General features: G+C 38.6%; 1 pseudogene; it reads left to right on the top strand.

Moving 5' to 3' along the window:
- Positions 1-906: 906 nt before the first annotated feature.
- Positions 907-11,679, top strand: LOC133261105 (olfactory receptor 5M11-like; annotated as a pseudogene).
- The last annotated feature ends 11,374 nt before the right edge of the window (positions 11,680-23,053 follow it).

The following is a 23,053-nucleotide window of genomic DNA, read 5'->3' as shown; positions in this document are numbered from 1 at the left end:
GCTGAGTGCCGAAGAATTGATACTTTTGAACTGTGGTGTTGGATAAGCCTTTTGAGAGTCCTTTGGACTGCAAGGAGATCCAACCAGTCCATCCTAAAGGAGATCAGTCCTGAGTGTTCATTGGAAGGAGTGATGCCGAAGCTGAAACTCCAGTAATTTGGCCACCTGATGCAGAGTTGACTCATTGGAAAAGACCCTGATGCTGGGAGGGATTGAGGGCAGGAGGAGAAGGGGACGACAGAGGATGAGATGGTTGGATGTCTTCTCCAACTCAATGGACACGAGTTTGGGTAAACTCCGGGAGTTGATGATGGACAGGGAAGCCTGGCCTGTTGCAGTTCATGGGGTTGCAACAATTCAGACACGGTTGAGTGACTGAACTGAACTGAACTGAACTGGAGAACTAACACATGAGTAGAAAGTGGATCTCCTTTGGTGATGTAATGTGCTGAAGAATAAATTAGAGTTTATAGGGTATTTGGGAAGTATAAAACAGAAGGGGATTAATTCAATCTCAGGTATAATGACAGAAGAGTGAGAAATGCATCACAAGGGACTAGCCTTGAACTTGGCCTTATAAGATAAGTAGAGTTGCAGAAGGAAAAATAGTGCAGGGAGATAACGATTATGCACCTCACTTGTGACCATGAATGTAGCTATGGTTAGAAGCATAGTTATCTATAGATACAGCCATAGATACAAGAATAGGTAAAAGATGGAAATAAAATAATAGTTCAGTATTAAAAAAAAGAAAGAAACTGAAACAATGGCTTAATAGAAGTAAAGCAGCCGTGTATGACAATATTCATTTTGAGTAACATCTAGAGTATTAGAAAAATCATTTCAATTGTAATAAAATGTGTACCTTCTTATCTCCTTTGGTTGCATTTGTTTCAAGTGTAGAAAATGCCCCTCACCAATGACACTGCACTAAGAGAATTCGTTTTCCTGGGGCTCATGGATCACCCAAAGCTCCAGTCTCTCTTCTTTTTAGAAGAGAGTTTAGAAGAGAGTGTTTCTGGTCATTTACCTGGTCACCCTCCTAGGCAACCTGAGCATGATGGTTTTAATCAGACTGGACTCTCACCTTCACACGCCCATGTACTTCCTCCTCACTCATTTATCCCTTGTAGACTTGTGCTATACCTCTACTGCAGCCCCACAGATGCTGACTAACCTGGTATCTCAGAAGAAGACCATCAGCTTTGCTGGTTGCTTTGCACAGTTATTTTTTCATAGCACTTCTCCTCACTGAGTTTTACATGCTGACAGCAATGGCCTATGACCACTATGTGGTCATATACAACCCTCTGCACTACAGTGTGAAGATGTCCGGGTGCATCTGCACAAACTTGACTCTTCCAGGCCATCCTGACTTTTTGTTTGAACTTTTGTAGATCAAATGTCGTCAACCATTTCTACTCTGCTGACCCACCACTCATTAAGTTTACTTGGTCTTAAACTCATGTCAAAGAGCTTTATTTGCTCATATCAACAGGCTTCAACCTCTGCAACTGCCTCATCACCATCCTGTGTCTTATGCTTTCATTCTTGCTGTCATCCTCAGGATCAAATCAGCAGAAGGAAGGCACAAGGCATTCTCCACCTGTGGTTCCCACGTGACGATTGTAACCCTATATTATGGGGCAATCTTCTGCACATATTTAAGATCACCGACAGATAAGAATGCTGAAGGATCCAAGATAATAGCTGTTTTCTACACCTTTGTACGTCCAGTACTTAATCCATTGATTGACAGCCTGTGGAACAACAATGTAAAACAAGCACTGAAGAGGATCCCGAAGAAATATGGTCACTCAGACGGCAACGCCTCCAATTTCCAATAAACGGTAACTCTTAACCTTTGACTCAAAGGCCTTTGCATTATCGTGATGGGTTTTCAGGTTCTTTATGACTATATCTGCCGAAGTCCAGCTCCAGCAGCCAGGGAATCAGCCTGAAGGGGTGAGTGGTGTCGGCGGGCAATGATGTAGCCTCTGACTCAAAGTACAGGACTACATGTTTATTTCAAGCTTCAGGTTTTCTTCTATACTTTGACAAAAGCATTAGGTCATAGGTTTGACATTTTTAGTTTCCCCCACCCAAATTTATTGTCTCCAGAAATCATTGTTGTCCTACAAACAGAGTTCCTGCTTCAGCGATTCTCTCAGAATCAGCTTTACTATCTACTTCCTCTTATGTGTCCTATACTTAACTTGTGATTACATTGTGACTCATGCTACATTCCTCAGTTTATTTCTTATCTTTCTAGATCCTGTTTGCCCCTAGTATCTAAAGATTACTGTCTCCTAAAAAGGCTTCTTAAGATCACTGTCTCCTAAAAAGGCTTCTATCTATTCTTAATTAACCCTAAGCTCAGCAAACTTCTTTTGCCATAAACATTCCCCTCACAAGCAGGTCTCAGATAACAATCCTTCCCCTGGCTCAAGCTGCGGCCTATGTGCTGATCCTGGAACATTCTTTGTAAAGATTCTTGAATAAATGTCAGTGGTTAACTTTATGGATTATTTTCTGGGCACAACTGCAGAAGGCTTTGTGCTTTCTCATGCTCCTGTCAAGAACAATAAGCACCTTAACATTCTTTCCAGCCAACTCAACCAAAGAAAGGAAGAAACAAGTCAGAATCACAAGAGCTAACTCCTTCATGCCGGGACCGTGCCTGCGGAATGAGGAGAGGGGGTTGGGGCCGTACCTCCATTTTATCAGTAATGCCTAACGCGGCTCCCAACATATGTCTTTATGGAAGAATATTTCACCAAAAAATACTCAGGTCTGGAACAATGAACTACACTTATTAGTCTAGGCTGTTGCCCTTCAATGTTGTCCATGAACCAGGAGAAACAGCATAACTTTGGAGGTCTCAGCTCCATGGAGGCAAGGTGCATGTGTAGTTTTGCCCACTGTTTGAAATGAAGTGAACATTTTTCACAAAACCTGTGAATAAGATGATTCTCAATAAATATTTCTTGAACTATTATTATAGCCCTTTCTCATTATGGAGAATTAAGTGCAATCTCTACATACTACCACTTTCCAGAATGGTCTTCATGAAGAATTCTTAACAATCTAAAATCCTATTGTGTGACTTTAAATATGCATATCTCACCTTTCCCACTGTGAAAAGGAAATGGTTTAAGGACACAAATCATCATTTACGTTTCTATTATACTCTCTATATTCATAGCAAAGTGCAAGCAAAAGTTTTTCCTTGAAAATTTATTAACTATATAGATTAATGAAGAAATGAATGAATGAATGATTGCCTCTACCCAGAATGTAGCACTGTGTGAGCTTGCCACATTTCTTTCCTAAACAACATGATATTAAAGACCATCTATTAATCTGTTTAAACCCTTTCTCAAAATTTATTAATAGCAATATGACAGAGAAAGTTAATTATCCTCCACTGTCCTCAGTTTCCCTTTTGTAAAGTGAATATAATAATACTGATGACCCAAAGAGTTTGTGAGGATTGACTGAACTAATCCATGTAAAGTGGTGAGGTCAATGCCTCACACATATTAAGGATTTGATGTCTATTACCCATAATCAATTATTTCCATTCATTTTTTCCCCCTGCAGTTGTTAAACAAGAGAGTCACTCACCCCATATGATCTCCCTACAGAATTTCAAGTATGAGGGATGAGGTTGTGTATTCAATAAATGCAAATGTACCTGGGAAGCAATATACAAGAAGACAAGGAGTGCAGTATATTTGCTGAATTATACACTGCACACACTCCTTAAATTATTCATCAATATTTGCTAACTTTTTTTTTTTTTTTTGGCCACATCATGAGACACATGGCATGTGGGATCTTGATTCTCCCCATCAGTGCTTGTTGATCAAGTATTAATCTCCAGGGCACAAGCTAAACTGTGGAGATTACAGTTCTTACAGATAAGAGATTGCAGTGTAGTGGTGGCAACAGAAATATTAGTAGGAGATGAAAACTGAGTGCGTCGGCCCAGGATGGGGCAAAGTGGTAAGACAGAGTGGAGGACGGAGGTGAAACCCAGTTCTGTGGAGGCAAGAAAGCATCCTCTGAGAATCCTTCCATGTAAGCATTTCCTAGTTTCAAGATTAACATGAACCAGAGGAGAACAAGGAAAGCACTGACTGAAAAGAAACTGAAACAAGAATTTTAAAGAAAGGTGAGAGAAAAAGGACAAACTGACTTCACGTTAAGGAAAGGCAGCTTCCCTTCCCATAGTTGAAAAAGTGGTTTTGAAAGTATGTTTGCTATTAATTTCTCATTTAAATGTGTTCTTCTTTGCAATCACCCATTTTCTTTTTCTTTTTTTCAGTTTTCTAACTTTATTAAAGCTTTCAGTGGCTAAGTCAAAGACCTCTCTTGGCAAATGTCACATTGCACTTGAAAATATATGGGTTATTTTCAAAAATATTTTGATATCAATTTCTAACATAATTCTCCAGTGATAAGAGAACAGACTCTGTATGGTTTCAATACGTTCAGACCCTGAACATTTTGCACCCTCTTTTATGTCCCTGGATATGTTCCAGTGTCTCTTAGTTTATACTCTGTGGGAACTTGAATAGAATTTTTATCTTACTGTTGTGTGAAAATTGTATAAATCTTAATTATGTTGAATTGATTTGTGGTGTTTTCAGGACTACTATACCCTTCTATGTTCCTATGTATTTTTTTAATCAATTTTTGAGAGTTTGATATTAAAAATTCAACTAAAAATTTATTTTCATACTTAAAAATAATTGTAAAATATAGTGGAACTATATGTCACTTCATTCTGTATTTCCCAAGTCTCCTGCATATGTGTTATCACACTTTCATAACTTAAAAAATAAAAAAAAGAAAGAAAAAGAAAAACTAGTCAGTTGGGTACAGGAAGGCAGAAATTCAAAACCTAAACCAGTCCAGGTTTGATGCATGATACAGGGTGCTCAGGGCTGGTGCACTGGGATGACCCAGAGGGATGGGATGGGGAGGGAGGTGGGAGGAGGGTTCAGAATGGGGAACACATCTATACTCGTGTCTGATTCAAGTCAATGTATGGCAAAACCAACACAATATTGTAAAGTAAAATAAATAAATTAATTAAAAAAAAAACCTACCCTGCCACTGTCTAGACATGTGGCATAGGCTTTACTCTTCCTTTAGTGGAGGTCTGATTCTTTAGCTGAAATGACAGGAAGGAGTCCCTACCTCCAAGTGTCATTTTGAGGAATCAATTAAATTGCCAAGGGAAAGTGCTCCACACAAGAAGTGCTCAATAAGGTGACTGCCAATTTCATAGTCTATTTCATAGTCCTGCTCATGCCTAATCTTGCCCAAGACATGGATGTCCATTAGAAAGGACATTGCTAAGAGCTCTGGATTTTAGGAGAAGAGGAAGTTTCAGTATAAAAGAAAAATAAAACATAAAATATGACCATCTTCAAAATGTGAAAATGAAATCATTGCTTGCCTTCCATGTCACTCTCACGGCAAGTAATAATTTAGAAAATATGAAAAAATATGTCTGAAACACATGATTAGCTCTTTGATCCCACAGTGTTACAGTGAATCCCTGAAGGGCTGATTCCTAATGACACACTTGTTTCTGCTGCTGCTAAGTACCTCTGAGATTTGCTTTAAGAACAGGCTCCTACCTCCCAAATCCTGCTAGAAATACATCAATGGTATTCAGCTTAGAGAGGCATCAATGAACTTTCCTAAACAGACGTTGAGAAAATGGGTTCATACCCAAACCAGAAGTAAGTCTTGTTTGTCTTATTTTTAAGTGAAGAGGAGATTGTTGTAAAATCTCAAGCAGGTCCACCAACTTTTACACTGTTTGACCAAAATATACAAATGCTAATCTCTATGTTTCACTTGTCTGGAAAATCCCATGGACAGGGGAGCTTGGTAGGCTGCAGTCCACGGGATCGCGAAGAGTCAGACACGACTGAGTGACTCACCTTCACTTTCATGCATTGGAGAAGGCAATGGCAACCCACTCCAGTGTTCTTGCCTGGAGAATACCAGGGACAGCGGAGCCTGGTGGGCTGCCGTCTATGGGGTTGCACAGAGTCGGACACGACTGAAGTGACTTAGCAGCAGCTGTTGTTCAGGCACCTAATCATGTCTGACTTTTTGCCACTCCATGGATTGCAGTGCACTAGGCTTCACTGTCATTCACTATCTCCTGGAGTTTGCTCACACTCATGTTCATTGAGTCTGTGATGCTATCCAACCATCTCTTCTGTTGCCCCCTTCTCCTCTGGTTCTCAATCTCGAGCTCTAGCCCACTGAGCTGGGTTCCTCTCTAGGGTGATCTCATCAGAGCTGAACTCTTCTTCCTGGACTCTGTTACCTTGCTTTCTTTCTTCCTTCCATTTCTTTTTTGCAGAACAGGATACTCTCCTGCTCCATATACCCTATTGTCAGTTCTGCTGGCCTGAGTGCTGTAGGAATGGCTGATTTCATGTGCATGTAACTAATGCCGTTGACAGGGCTCTGTTTTCAGAAACTTTACAGATTAAATATGATGTTCTTCCTCACTGTCTTGAAATCCTTAATTATTTTTGAACAAGGATGTTGTATATTTTCTCTGTTACTGGATTGTGTCTATTGTGTAGATTGTCCTAGTTACCCAGGTTTAACAGTTTGTAGCTTTCTCCTGTCCTTGACAGAGAAGGCAATGACACCCCACTCCAGTACTCTTGCCTGGAAAATCCCATGGATGGAGGAGCCTGGTAGGCTGCAGTCCATGGGGTTGCTAAGAGTCAGACATGACTGAACGACTTCATGTTCACTTTCATGCACTGGAGAAGGAAATGGAAACCCATTTCAGTGTTCTTGCCTGGAGAATCCCAGGGATGGGGGAGCCTGGTAGGCTGCCATCTATGGGGTCTCACAGAGTCGGACATGACTGAAGCTACTTAGCAGCAGCAACTGTCCTTGAATTGCTCCTTTGCTGTCTCTTCCTCCATCAGAGAGAGGCTCTCCTTGGCTGTGAGGGAGTAAACCCACAAATGCCCTATTAAGAAGATGCTCACCTGTCATTCTAGGCTAACAAAGGTAGCCAGGTCAGCTGTGATTTTCTTTCTTACTCTCCATAGATGTTTTGGTATCTCGCCACCTATCAGTACTCCTGCTGCCCTCCAGTCGGGGTATGGCTGGATTCACACAGGTCACTGAGACAGTGAATCAAGACCTTTTCAGATCCCAGAAGCAATCATTATGTGACATGTAATAAACAAGTCCTTCTGCAATAGTGGAGTGGTCCTTCAGTCTAATTTCCTGCCATGTCTTAATAAACCTGAAATTTCTACATCCTGATCTTTTTCTTTCTAGCATTTTCTCTTCCAATAACTACTACCTCTTCTCTCTCTGGGATTCTTGGGTGTCGAAGAACATGAAAAATCTCCTAAGCCACCTTGTTGCTGGCATACAAGCAGATAACCTGATTTCAGCTTATTCATTTTTAGACACTTCTTATAGGAAAGCTGAAATAAACCACCAATTAACTTCTTTTTCTCCAGTGAATGTTGTGGTATCTTGATAAAATCTCATAGGCAGAGATAAATCAGTCTCTCAGTGAAGTGAAACATCTGTGCTTTAGTGGAGGTATCAGCTCTGACTTTCTGCATTCCTCTGTATGAATTCTGTACATGCACATATAGGCCTCAGTTCAGTTCAGTTCAGTTGTTCAGTTGTGTCTGACTCTTTGTGATGCCATGAACCACAGCAGACAGGCTTCCCTGTCCATCACGAACTCCCAGGGTTTACTCAAACTCATGTCCATTGAGTCAGTGATGCCATACAACCATCTCAGCCTTTGTAGTCCTCTTCTCCCACTTCCAGTGTTTCCCAGAATCAGGGTCTTTTCCAATAGACCAGTTCTTCACATCAGGTGGCCAAAGTATTGGAGTTTCAGCTTCAGCATCAGTCCTTCCAATGAATATTCAGGACTGATTTTCTTTAGGATGGACTGGTTGGATCTCCTTGTTTACCAAAGGACTTCAAGAGTCTTCTCCAACACCACAATTTAAAAGCATCAATTCTTCATGACTCAGCTTTCTTTAGAATCCAACTCTCACATCCATACATGACAAATGGAAAAACCACAGCCTTGACTAGATGGACCTTTGTTGGCAAAGTAATGTCTCTGCTTTTTAATATGCTGTCTAGGTTGGTCATAACTTTTCTTCCAAGGAGCAAGGATCTTTTAATTTCATGGCTGCAGTCACCATCTGCAGTGATTTTAGAGCCCCTCAAAATAAAGTCTGTTGCTGTTTCCATTCTTTCCCCATCTATTAGCCATGAAGTGATGAGACCAGATGCCATGATCTTAGTTTTCTGAATATTGAGTTTAAAGGCAACTTTTTCACTCTCCTCTTTCACTTTCATCAAGAGGCTCTTTCGTTTTGCTTCACTTTCTGCCATAAGGATGGTGTCATCTGAATATCTGACATTATTAATATATCTCCCAGTAATCTTGATTCCACCTTGTGCTTCATCCAGCCCAGCATTTCTCATGATGTACTCTGCATATAAGTTAAATAAGCAGGGTGACAATATACAGCCTTGGTATACTCCTTTCCCGATTTGGATCCAGGGTGTTGTTCCATGTCCACTTCACATAGACCTACAGGTTTCCAAATGTATCACACATGGTATCTTTGCCTCTGGTCCTTATCCTTCCTAGAATATTCTCCTTTGAATTCCTGATTGATTTTTCTTTCTCTTTCAGATTGTTATTTAAAAAGTCCCTTTTTACATGAGTTCCTTGTTAATGTTGCTGTTTAAAATTTAAACAACCTTTCCTTCATTTTCTTTCTTTTCCTCCATGCCAGAGTCATCTGAAACACTAATGATTTATTGTGGCATTATCCTTCTGTGTCCACTAGAATGTGAATGCCAGAAAGGCAGGGATTTTGAAGCTTTGGTTCATTTTTCCATCTACAGTGCATAAATACATAATGTATTAATTATCAATAAATACTTTTGGACTACTCTGTGATCTCTGTAAAGATTTTAGAGTAAAAGAAAACAGATATTACTATTTCCATTTAAAATAAGGAAATGAAGTGCCTTCCGGGTAAGAATCATTATCTACTATCGGTAACTACTATTAGCATATTCCATAGATGTATATTAAGTACTTAATATAAAATGGAAGGGAGGTATAGGTACAAAAGCACTTTTTTAAACTGTATTTCTAAACTATAGCTACAGTAAGTTTTAGTGACTTATTTGGAAATGAGACAAGAACTGGGCAAGTTTAAAAAAAATGAAGTGTGAGAGAAATAAAAACATAAAAGCATGTGTGGAGTACAAAAGAGGGGACTCAGTACTTATTTAGAAGTGACGATGAACTAGTAAGCCACAAATTGTCATATGCCTAGACAGATGGAGGTCATATTTAATAACTTAAATACCTTTTATGCTGAGCTTGTTTCTTTTCTTTATGAAAACACTCTGTCATTGCTTTAGACCATCCTCAAAATACTATGTGAGAATTTATTTCATCTAAAAATTCTTTGTTCATTGATTTGTCATGTGCTTATAGGACTCTGGTGACTGTGCCTTTGTGTTTTGGTTTGTAATTATATTTTTAAAGTGTGATTCTGGGAACATCTGTGTTAGGATCATTGGGATAAATGTTAAGTGTGAGACTCCACTGTCCCATGTGACTTTCTGACACAGATGTTCTGTAGATTATCTTGATTAATAAGCTTCTTGGAGCAATTGTTTTATCAAACAGTTTGTAAGCCCCTGTTTTTCCCTTGAAAGATATAACACTGTGAATCATTCTGTGGGAATTCAGAATAAAAGATTGCAAGTAGTTTGGTATTTCATGCTCATGCTATTTTTTTTTTCTTTTCTATTTTACCTGCTACTGCTAAGTCACTTCGGTCGTGTCCAACTCTGTGCGACACCATAGACGGCAGCCCACCAGGCTCCCCTGTCCCTGGGATTCTCCAGGCAAGAACACTGGGGTGGGTTGCCATTGCCTTCTCCAATGAATGAAAGTGAAAAGTGAAAGTGAAATCACTCAGTCATGCCCGACCCTCAGTGACCCCATGGACTGCAGCCTACCAGGCTCCTCTATCCATGGGATTTTCCAGGCAAGAGTAGTAGAGTGGGGTGCCATTAAAGTAGCATATAAATATGCCCTTAGAAATCACAGAACAGTAATGAAGAATAATTTACTCTGTCCTTGAAGAACTAACATATAAGGAGCAAGTGGATCCATTTTAGTGATGTGCTAAACAATAAATGAGAGGATATAGGGTGTGTGGTGGAAGTAAAAAGCAGAAAGGGAGTAATTCAGTTTTATGTATGATGGGAGAGGAGTGAAAATACTTCATAAAGGACAGCCTTGAAGCTGGGGCTATAAAGGTATGTAAAATGCAGAAGCTTAAAAAGTGCAGGGAGATACGGAATATGCAGTTCACTTACACATATGGACATAGCTATAAGCATAGTTATCCTTAGGTACAGATGTAGATACAAGGTAGGAAGGAAATAAAGGAAGGAAATAAAATAATAGTTCTGTATTAAAGAACCTGAAACAATGGCTCAGTAGAAGCAAAACTTCATCTTACAATAGTATTCATTTTGAATGATCTGGAGGTATAGATAAAAATCATTTCAATAGTAATAAAAAGTGCACCTTCATGTCTCTGATTCCATCTGTTTCAAGTGCAGAAAATGCCCTTCACCAATGACACCATACTAAGAGAATTCATCCTCCTGGGGCTCACAGATCGTCCAGAGCTCCAGCCTCTCCTCTTTGTGCTGTTTCTGGTCATTTACCTGGTCGCCCTCCTAGGCAACCTGGGCATGATGGTGTTAATCAGACTGGACTCTCACCTTCACACACCCATGTACTTCTTCCTTACTCATTTATCCTTTGTAGACTTGTGCTATACCTCTACTGCAGCCCCACAGATGCTGACTAATCTGGTATCACAGAAGAAGACCATCAGCTTCGCTGGCTGCTTTGTACAATGTTACCTTTTCATAGCACTTCTCCTCACTGAGTTTTACATGCTGGCAGCAATGGCCTATGACCGCTACGTGGCCATATGCAACCCTCTGCACTACAGTGTGAAGATGTCCAGGTGCATCTGCATAAGCTTGGCCACATTTCCTTATGTCTATGGCTTCTCAGATGGACTCTTCCAGGCCATCCTGACCTTCCACTTGACCTTCTGTAGATCCAACATCATCAACCATTTCTACTGTGCTGACCCGCCACTCATCAAGCTTTCTTGCTCTGATACTTATGTCAAAGAGCATGCCATGTTGATATCAGCAGGCTTCAACCTCTCCAACTCCCTCATCATCATCCTGACTTCTTACGCCTTAATTCTCACTGCAATCCTGAGGATCAAATCAGCAGAAGGAAGGCGCAAGGCATTCTCCACCTGTGGTTCCCACATGATGGCTGTAACGCTATTTTATGGGACACTCTTCTGCATGTACGTAAGACCACCAACAGACAAGACGGTGGAAGAATCCAAGATAATAGCTGTTTTCTACACCTTTGTAAGTCCAGTACTTAATCCATTGATCTACACTCTGAGGAACAAATATGTAAAACAAGCACTGAAGAGAGTCCTCAGGAGAAACATAGTCACTAAGATGGCCATGCCTCAATTTCCAATAAGTGGTTACTCTTAATCTTTGGCTCAAATGTCTCTACATTTATAAGATCAGTTTTCATATTCTTTGTGTCTGTGTTTCAATTGTTCTTCGGACTGAGAATAAATAAGCTGTACTTAGTCTAGACTGCTGTCCTTTAATATGTTTTCCTGGGTTGACAGTAGTAACATCTCCTTGGATATTGTTAGAAATGAAGCATAGAGTTCTGCACCTCAGATCAACTATTTCAGAACTGCTTTTAGAATGAAATTTTAGGTTCTTTGAAGTCATTTCATTTTGAGGAGCCCCTCTCTAAGTGAAAATTCCTACTATGTATTCCCTGGAGCACAGGTATGCTCTTACTGCTGATAATAGTAAACAGGATACACATGCTGTGAGCTCAGTACTTTGAATTTATTTTCTTTTTATTGTCATCTATTTTGAGGGGCTACGAATCTTTAAGAAGACCAACCTTCTGTACTCTTCCCCTAACTTACTAAGTAAAACTGAACTATGGGTCATGATAGCTTTCTGGTTCTTATGAATGCACTTGTTTGATGGTCAGTCTGGAATGAGAAGAGAGAAGAATATAATCATTGTTTTCCTAGACAGCTGTTTGTGGATCTGGTTTGTGGCCTCTGATATGTAGGAACCTACTTTCTCCCTCAGATCTGCGAGTGTGAATACACATACTCAGATCTAGGGAAAGAAAAAATGTTTTTTGTGTCATTGATCTGAAAAAGGTAGATTACTTGGGATTACTTTTTACTTTCTTTTCTAGATTTTTTAACAAAAATTGGAAATATAGTTTTGAGTCTTGTTTCTTTTCTTATGCAAAATCTTTATATATTTCACATATGTATTGCTTGAGCTAAAAGTCATTCACTTTGCTATATTTTATCCCTGAATTTGTAATATATATTTTTTTCTGTGCCTTTGTTAACTTGTGTGCTATTTAGATGATAGTGCTTAATTAACCGGAGAAGGCAATGGCACCCCACTCCAGTACTCTTGCCTGGAAAATCCCATGGACGGAGGAGCCTGGTAGGCTGCAGTCCATGCTAAGGGTCAGACACAACTGAGCGACTTCACTTTCACTTTTCACTTTCATGCATTGGAGAAGGAAATGGCAACCCACTCCAGTGTTCTTGCCTGGAGAATCCCAGGGATGGGGGAGTCTGGTGGGCTGCCGTCTATGGGGTTGCACAGAGTCAGACATGACTGAAGTGACTTAGCAGCAGCAGCAGGGGGGCAGTAGTGTTAGATAAATTGAATTTTAACACTCTGGCAGCATATTGTCTTTCCCTAAGCAGTCTATTTAACTGAGAGGAAGAGATGGACTTCCTTAGGAAGGTAGAATGTTACAGAGGAAAGAAGTATGTGATGTCTATAGCAAACTGGGGACTATAATATCTGATTCCTCTTCTAGTTCTTCTATAACTGAGCTGTGAGCCAGGGTCCAAGAGTTAAATGTTCTGGACTTGGTTATCCACCTAACTTAACCTTTTGCAGTTGTCTTGTCCATCATCTTACTTCTAGCCTCCAGCATCACATCATCTGAGTTTTGAAAGATGCACAACAATAACTTGTGATAAGCGTGTATAGATAAATGAGTGAATAACTTATTTAGTAACTTAAAATGTTGTGAACTATAAACCTGAATGCTAACAAGATGAGTGCAATTGTTCAAAGACCTCATAATATTTAATAATTAAGACAATGAGATTTGAAATCAGAAGGCCAAAGAATTTCTTTATTGTATTGTATTTCTTTATTGTAAAATGGGTTAGTATAGTGTATATTTCAAAGGATTGCTGTAATTAAGCAAACATATGAAGGAAGCTATTTTAATATGCTGCATGGATTTTAAGAACCCAACAAATTGGGTTCTTATTATTGCTATATGGAAGAATTCTCCAGGCACAAATACTGAAGTGCCTTGCCATTCTTTTCCCCAAGTACTCTTCCCAATCTGTGGGATCAAATCCTGGTCTCCTGCACTGCAGGCAAATTCTTTACCCTCTGAATCACTATCAAAGCCCTATATATTTTTTTAATATAAATGTATTTATTTTAATTGGAGGCTAATTACTTTTCAATATTGTATTGGTTTTGCCATACATCAACATAAATCTGCCATGGGTGTACAAGTGTTCCCCATCCTGAACCCCCCTCCCACGTCCCTCCCTGTACCATGCCTCTGGGTCATCCCAGTGCACCAGCCCCAAGCATCCTATACTGTTATGCTGCTGCTGCTGCTGCTGCTGCTGAGTTGCTTCAATAGTGTCCAACTCTGTGCGACCCCGTAGACGGCAGCCCACCAGGCTCCACCATCCCTGGGATTCTCCAGGCAAGAACACTGGAGTGGGTTGCCATTTCCTTCTCCAGTGCATGAAAGCGAAAAGTGAAAGTGAAGTCGCTCAGTCGTGTCCGACTCTTCGTGACCCCATGGACTGCAGCCTACCAGGCTCCTCCGTCTGTGGGATTTTTCCATGGAAGAATACTGGAGTGGGTCACCATTGCCTTCTGTGCTATATTGTTATACATTTATTCAAATTATATAAGTCTATTAGTTTCATTTATATGGTTTGGGCAGCTGAAAAATGAAGTGCTATTCATATTGACCACATTGTGATGTTCAGTTCAGTGGTTAAGTTGTGTCCAACTCTTTGCGACCCCATGGACTGCAGCAAGCCAGGTTTCCCTGTCCTTCACCAACTCCTGGAGCTTATTCAAACTCATGTCCATTGAGCCGGTGATGCTATCTAACCATCTCATCCTCTGTCATCCACTCCTCCTCCCTCCTTCAATCTTTCCCAGCACCAGGGTCTTTTCTAAGGAGTCAGTTTTTCACATAAAGTAGCCAAAATATTAGAGCTTCAGCTTCAACATCAGTCCTTCCAAAGAATATTCAGGGTTTATTTGCTTTCAGATTGACTGGATTGATCTCTTTGCAGTCCAAGAGATTCTCAGAATCTTCTCCAACACCACAGTTCAAAAGCATCAATTCTTCACCACTCAGCCTTCTTTCCAATCCAACTCTCACATCCATACATGACTACTGGAAAGACCATAGCTTTGGCTAGATGGATTTTGTTGGCAAAGTAATGCCTCTGTTTTTTAATATGCTGTCCAGGCTAGTCATAACTTTTCTTCCAAAGAACAAGCGTCTTTTAATTTCATGGGTGTAGTCACCATCTGCAGTGATTTGGGAGCCCTCTCCCCCCAAAATAAAGTATCTCTCTGTTTCCATTGCTTCCCCATCTATTTCCGTGAAGTTATGGGACCAGATGCCATGATCTCAGTTTTCTGAATGCTGAGTTTTAAGCCAACTTTTTCAGTCTCCTCTTTAATTTTCATCAAGAAGCTCTTTAGTTCTTCTCTTTCTGCCATAAGGGTGATGTCATCATCTTGAGGATATTGTTATTTCTCCCAGAAATCTTGATTCCAGATTGTCCTTCATCCAGCCTGGCACTTCACAAGATGTACTCTGCATTGAAATTAAATAAGCAGGGTGACAATATACAGCTTTGATGGACTTCTTTCCCAATTTGGAACCATTCTATTGTTCCAAGTCCATTTCTAACAGTGGCAGACTTTATTGTTTTGGGCTCCAAAATCACTGCAGATGGTGAGTGTAGCCATGAAATTAGAAGATGCTTTACTCCTTGGAAGAAAGGTTATCACCAATCTAGACCCCATATTAAAAAGCAGAGATATTACTTTGCCAACAAAGGTCCATCTAGTCAAGTCTATGGTTTTTCCAGTTGTCATGTATGAATGTGAGAGTTGGACTATAAAGAAAGCTGAGACTAAAGTTGGACTATAAAGAAAGCATCACTATGAACAAAGCTAGTGGAGGTGATGGAATTCTAGTTAAGCTATTTCAAAACCTGAAAGATGATGCTGTGAAAGTGCTGCACTCAATATGCCAGCAAATTTTGAAAACTCAGCAGTGGCCACAGGACTGGAAAAGATCAGTTTTCATTCCAATCCCAGAAGAAAGGCAATGCCAAGAAATGCTCAAACTACCACACAATTGCACTCATCTCACATGCTAGTAGAGTAATGCTAAAAATTCTCCAAGCCAGGCTTCAGCAATTCATGAACTGTGAACTTCCAGATGTTCAAGCTGGTTTTAGAAAAGACAGAGGAACCAGAGATCAAATTGCCAACATCCTCTGGATCATCGAAAAAAGCAAGAGAGTTCCAGAAAAACATCTATTTCTGCTTTATTGACTATGCCAAAGCCTTTGACCGTGTGGATCACATTAAACTCGAAAATTCTGAAAGAGATGGGAATACCAGACCACCTGACCTGCCTCTTGAGACACCCATATGCAGGTCAGGCAGCAACAGTTAGAACTGGACATGGAACAACAGACTGGTTCCAAATAGGAAAAGGAGTACATCAAGGCTGTATATTGTCACCCTACTTACTTAACTTATATGCAGAGTACATCATAAGAAACACTGGGCTGGAAAAAGCACAAGCTGGAATCAAGATTGCCAGAAGAAATATCAATAACCTCAGATATTGCAGATAACACCACCCTTATGGCAGAAAGTGAAGAGGAACTAAAAAGCCTCTTGATGAAGGTGAAAGAGGAGAGTGGAAAAGTTGGCTTAAAGCTCAACATTCAGAAAACTAAGGTCATGGCATCTGGTCCCATCACTTCATGGGAAATAGATGGGGAAACAGTGTCAGACTTTATTTTTGGGGGCTCCAAAATCACTGCATATGGTGACTGCAGCCATGAAATTGAAAGATGCTTACTCCTTGGAAGGAAAGTTATGACCAACCTAGATGGCATATTCAAAAGCAGAGATATTACTTTGCTAACAAAGGTTAATCTAGTCAAGGCTATGGTTTTTCCAGTAGTCATGTATGGATTTGAGAGTTGGACTGTGAAGAAAGCTGAGTGCCAAAGAATTGATGCTTTTGAACTGTGGTGTTGGAGAAGACTCTTGAGAGTCCCTTGGACTGCAAGGAGATCCAACCAGTCCATTCTAAAGGAGATCAGTCCTGGGTGTTCTTTGGAAGGAATGATGCTGAAGCTGAAACTCCAGTACTTTGACCACCTCATGAGAAGAGTTGAATCATTGGAAAAGACTCTGATGCTGGGAGGGATTGAAAGCAGGAGGAGAAGGGGACGGCAGAGGATGAGATGCCATCACCGACTCGAGGGATGTGAGTTTGAGTGAACTCCGGGAGTTGGTGATGGACAGGGAGGCCTGGCGTGCTGTGATTCATGGAGTTGCAAAGAGTTGGACATGACTGAGTGACTGAACTGAACTGAACTGAACACATTTATCCTTATTGCTGTCCTGAGAATGCACTCAGCAGAAGGAAGAAAACCTTCTCTACATGTGGACCCCACTTGACAGCGGTCCCCATATTTTATGGAAATCTTTTCTTCGTGTGTCTCAGAAGTCCAACTGAAGAGTCTGTAAAACAGGGGGAAATGGTGGCTACATTTTACATCACAGTAATTCCTAAATGTTGTACTCTATGATTTTTAGTCTCAGCAACAAAGATGAAGGAGCAGAACAGCTTTAACTAAATAAAATGGAAAGTTAAAGTATATGATGAGACCCATGGTTCAATAGAAGGGGTAGACAGTTATCATTTCTTTTGGGTAATTTTGAGGAAATTTGTCATTTATGTTTTCCATGAATAGATGAAGATTATGTATAATTGAAAATGTAATAATAGTGTAAACATAAAATAAGCACATTTGAAACAAGAGTCTCTGGGTCTATGAAATCTAAATTTAGTAGGTGTGACTGGAAAAAATTTTATGTAAAATATTTGCAATTTTTATAAATTCACTGTTTTTTTTAAATTTTATTTTTTAACTTTACAATATTTTATTGGTTTTGCCATATATCAACATGAATCCTCCACAGGTATACACGTGTTCCCTGTTTAGATTCTGATTTTAGAGAAAGTGTAATAGTCTTTTCTTGCACCTAAAATAGATATTGGTTTGGGATATCTGTTATTTTTAGGTGCTTAAATTGACTGTTATTCCACTGTATCTCATTGTTACAATTGTAGATAACATCCCTGATTGTGGAATATTTTATTCAAAATATGCTACAAGCCTCATTCAATAGTATTAATCAATGCAACGGTATCCTAGATGAGTCTGGATTTTTCAAATGTTTACTAATAATTAAATAAACCTCATTTATATGTAAGCATATTTTACTTATATGGTTTCTATTTAAGGCCCATTTGTGTCTTACCTTTAATGACCATCAGAAGGTAATATAATCTCACTGTTGATTTGGAGTTTGGAATGTGTTTCTGTAAATATATTTCAACAACTTATCTTTAGACAATTTTTGGAAAATAGAAAAATATATTTACTCTTATTTTGTTTTATTTTTAAAAAATATTTTTGGGGTTGGTGATAGCAGAAACTAGCAGAAAACTTGCTAGTCCTAGTACATACATATGTAATGTGATTCTTTTATATCTGATTTTAAAATGAACACATTATCAATATAGCAGATATCCTGAATTTTGTTTTTAGCAATACTGTTGCCTGGTTTTCAAAATGTTTTTTTTGAAAGATGAGAAAAATTTGAGGCACAGATAGCTGCTTGATTGTGAATGAATCTTAAACTTTCTTGTCAATATTCAAATTCTGTTCATTTTCTTTTATTTATCAATATTTTATAAGAAAATTTTAAAAATAAAGTTTTCCTCACAATGATTTCCACAAATGAAACAAAATTATCCGTCAACATTATATATGTATGTATAAATGTTATATATGTTACACATATACAGATAGGTTATATGTGTGTTTGCACATGTGTGTGCATGTGTATGTTCCAGAGTATTCAACTTGATCAATACTTTCCAGGAATTTTGTTTAAGAATTTACCTCAGGGTTAAATTAGTTGTCACATAAAATAATCAACATTAATAACATAATCTTGTATGCTATTTTTCTCCTTCTATTTATGTGTGTAACTCTAAACTGCCTAATTTACCAACAGCAGAACTAATTTCCCTACCTAGCTGTATTCTTGCCCTAGATTATGAAACTTAATCAATTTGAAAGCCATATGATTTCAGAGGTAATTATGCAACTAGTGCAATTTTAAGTACTATGAGAAACTATATAATCATTCACATAAAAGTTATTGCATTACACACATATTTAAATATTTAATTTATATAGTTTGCAATTTAGTTTTTGCATGCAGTCTGAAGCAAGATACCAACACTAATTCTCATAGGACATTACCATTAGTAAATTAATAGTCTCTCTAACCCTAATCATATTAAAATGCCAATAATAAATACATAAACTTATTTATAATTATTTTGGCCTACTTCTAAGCATTTTAACCTTCAGTTGAATTAATTAATTCACTTATTTGTCCAACGAATATTAGCTGAGTGCCTGTTATGTTTGAGGCTCTGTTTTAGTTATTTGTTATCAGTGAACAAAACAGAAAAAGAAATCCTTGATCTCATGAGACTTATATTCCATTTGTGTGAAACAAGCATAAACCATCAGGAAAATACATAAATAAATCTTAGAGTATATTAGTGATGTTATAGAAAAATCTGGAAAAAATCATCTTGTAAGATAAAGGAGCAAAGGGGGATCTCTGGCTCAGATATGAGAATGAAGGTTGATTTCATTGAGAAGAGGATAATTGAACAAAAATCTCATGAAGGTGGTTTAGAGATGAGCCATGGAGGTCCTTACGGAGCAGTGTTTTAGAAGATGGAGTAACTAAGGAAAAGGCAGATGCAAGCGTTCAAGGAAAGTTTTAAGAACAAATGGAAGCCAGTGTGGCTGCAGCCCAGGGCAGTGAGAAAACTAATGGAATATGAGACCATAGGCATGATAAGGGACTAGAGGCCAAGGTCCTGTGAGCCATGAAGCACAGAACACAAGCTGGGCTTATGAATGTTGAGGAACGTCATCACCAAGTTTAGTGTGATGCAAACCCAAAGCAAAGAACGTTATTTGATCCCAGAATACTTTCAAAATAACTTGAATGGGAGAGGTGGATTTTTTGCTAATCTGTTACAAAACAAAAACTCAGTGATCAACTTTTCCTCTAGAGATATACTTTCCCCAGGGTTATTTCTAGAAGATTCTTAATTTTTTTTTTAATAAGGCAATAATTTAAGGCAAACTTCTCTTGTGGATTTCCAGTTTCTTTTCTACCTGGCATCATCTCATCTCTTACAAAACATTCACTTTCCCATTCTGCATCCTTCCTGGGAATACTTTGCTCTATTTAGAGGTTGGTATACAAACACATCTATCTGGAGCTGGAAGATGAAGCTTTCATTATATATTTTATTTTATTATATTCTTCATTAATTATTCCATTTATATTATCCATGTATGGAGGTGTGTATTTGTCAGAGACAGAAATTTTATATTTAGATTTGAATATTTGATTATTAAAAGCTATTAATGAAGCTACAGTTTCCACAAGTGCATTCAGTAATAATTGCACCTTCTTATTTATTATTGGAGGAGGAAATGGCAACTCACTCCAGTATTCTTGCCTGGAGAATCCCATGGACAGAGGAATCTGGTGGGCTACCATCCATGGGGTTGCAAGAGATCTGAATATGTCTTTTCATACTCTCAAACAATGAAGTTAATACTGTTAATTAATACTTGTTACATCATCTTAAGACACAGAAAAATGAAACACAAAACAAACTAAGAGCAAAGCCTGCCTAAGTTCACAAAATAAGTCAGGGGGCCAGAATTCAAAACCACTTTACAACAGAAACAGAATTCTCTAACTGGAATACTTAATGTTTCCTCTTTTCTGGTCCTGGGGGAAAATAATCTACAATTACTGGTAACTTAATTTGAAAGCCAGGGTGATACAATATGGGTAGTTTTTGTATATATTTTTGCCTGAAGAAGGTGGTGAGCAAAACCGTCTGTCTCCAAATCCTTCTCTTTTTTCCAGTCTCCATAATTCCTAAGATCAGACCTGACTGTTCCATTTTCCCTGTGAGTTCCTCAGAGCTATCAATTACCTGTCTAACCACCACACAGATTTTCATCTATTTTGCCTTTGTGAGGTACTAACAACACTGATCTTTTATATCATCTTTCTGGATCATCCTTGGTACAGTTAGATGCAGTGAGATCTGACATTCCAAATAAAAATTCCTCTTCTGCTGTTTTAAAAGTAAGTGGAAAATCCTGGCACATTTTGTTAACACAATATCAACATGCTCTATTAACATATTTGTAATCTCTTTCCACATTCAGAATCTCTCCTTCATCTTTGTATTTTCTCTATCATTTATGATGGTGTCTAAAACATATCTTTCATTAATATCTCAATCTTTAAAAATCCTTTTTTTTTTTTTTGGTTGAGGGCATTGATCTTATTCAAAAGCTAACATACTATTTTTAAAACTTTTTATTAAGTTGCATTATTTGGGTGGTTTACAAACAGTTCTGTGTTCCATTTTTCTTGTTCTGGTTCCCTTGGACTGAGCAGGTTCACAAGCAGCTCAAAATGATACTGTGGCACATTTAGGACAAATATGGCTCTCCTTCGTATCTCAGAAGGATTGCTTCTAGAGCATCACCCTCCACCCTATTCCCCCAGGATCCCCAAATCTGCAGAAACTCAAGTCCCTTGTATACAATGGTGTCATGATTGCATAAAACCTATGCACATCCTTTCATATACTTAAAGTCACCTCTATCTCTTTCTCCTTTCTCTCATTTAAAGCTAAGTAAATGCTAGCTAGACTAAGTGTATTAGAATTCTTTCCCAAACAGTTTTGCATATTTTACGAGGTAAGTTGCATAATTATAAGAATTAGGATAAGACACAAAGATTTCTCATTATTTGATGAATAAACGCTTGTGGATTTTCCTCCATAATACTTATTAACAGAATGCAAGGCACTAGTATTTTCTCATGAAAATATTTTGTGAAGTACTGTCCTGGAGAGGTTCATATGATACAATCTGTATTTGAAAATAAATTTGTAACTATCCAAGAAGCTTTCTTAGACCACTGGATCTCCACGGAAGAGTCAATCATTCCCTGCTTTATCCCCATATTATAACACTGTAGGAATACATCATGATTTTACAAGGTTTAATTACATTACTACCACTTCTCACTAGTGACACTGATCTGGTCTTATCTTTGAATCTGCAGAACATAACAGTGGAGGGTATCTAGTAGATTATAATTACATGCTAGGTTTGTCAGAGTCCTTATCCAGGGAATACACACAATATATGAAAGTGTGTAAGTGATTTAACCCTTTATTTCAAAGATTACTGGGAACAGTTTGTCCCTTTTTAAATGAGTCCAAGTATGAGGTTAGATTAAAAACAAATTTTATCTGATATTTAGGGCTGACAGTTTATTGGATTAAATGGTTTTTCTCTATAATCCTGGAAGTGAAAGTGAAGTCGCTCAGTCTTGTCTGACTCTTTGCGACCCCATGGACTGTAGCCCACCAGGCTCCTCCATCCATGGAATTTTCCAGGAAAGAGTACTGGATGCATGCATGCATGCTAAGTCATTTCAGTTGTGTCCAACTCTATGCGACCCTATGGACAGCAGCCCACCAGGCTCCTCTGTCCATGGGTTTCTCTAGGCAAGAATACTGGAGTGTGTTGCCATTTCCTTCTCCAGGGGATCTTCCTGACCCAGGAATTGAACCCAGGTCTCCCACATTGCAGGAAGACACTATACTGTCTGAGCCACCAGGGAAGCCCATAATCCTGGAGAACATGCTTATATTAAAATGGAGAAAAAGTATTATTTTTGAGTGACATTAAAAACAGAAATCTTACCCTCCATAAATATCTTAAAATGAATAATTACCAAAATGCCAGTTGAAAGCAAGGGATATTTAAGAAATAGTCTTGAGCTTCCCTGGTGGCTAAGTGGTAAAGAATCCACCTGCCAATGCAGGAGACTCCGGTTCAGCCCTGGGTTGGGAAGATCCCCTGGAGGAGAAAATGGCAATCTACTCCAGTATTTTTGCCTGGAAAGACTCTGGTGGGCTATAGTCCCTGGAGTCCTAAAGAGTTGGACACAACTGAATACACACACACATACACACTTGGACATTTGGACAATTACAATTTTTAGGAATAGCATGTTTCAATCACATTTTGTACAACTCTTATGTAAGTGGGTCAGTGTATTATATTTGTCAATGTAGACACCTTCAGGGAGCTTGTTAAACAGCAGGTGCTCAGAAAAAAATTGCTAAAAAAGACTGTCAAAATGAAGTCATAGTTATTTAATTAAAATAAAAGAGAGCATGAATAAAATGTAAATTGATAATAATCAACATCTGATTTTAAATTTATTTACTAAAACTTATCATAGAAGTTTGTATCAAATATTGACTTAGAGAAGA

The sequence above is a fragment of the Bos javanicus genome, chromosome 15 (genome assembly GCF_032452875.1).
Source record: "Bos javanicus breed banteng chromosome 15, ARS-OSU_banteng_1.0, whole genome shotgun sequence".
NCBI lineage: Eukaryota > Metazoa > Chordata > Mammalia > Artiodactyla > Bovidae > Bos > Bos javanicus.
Note: the sequence above shows the minus strand (reverse complement) of the source record. Positions and strands in the feature narration are given on the sequence as shown.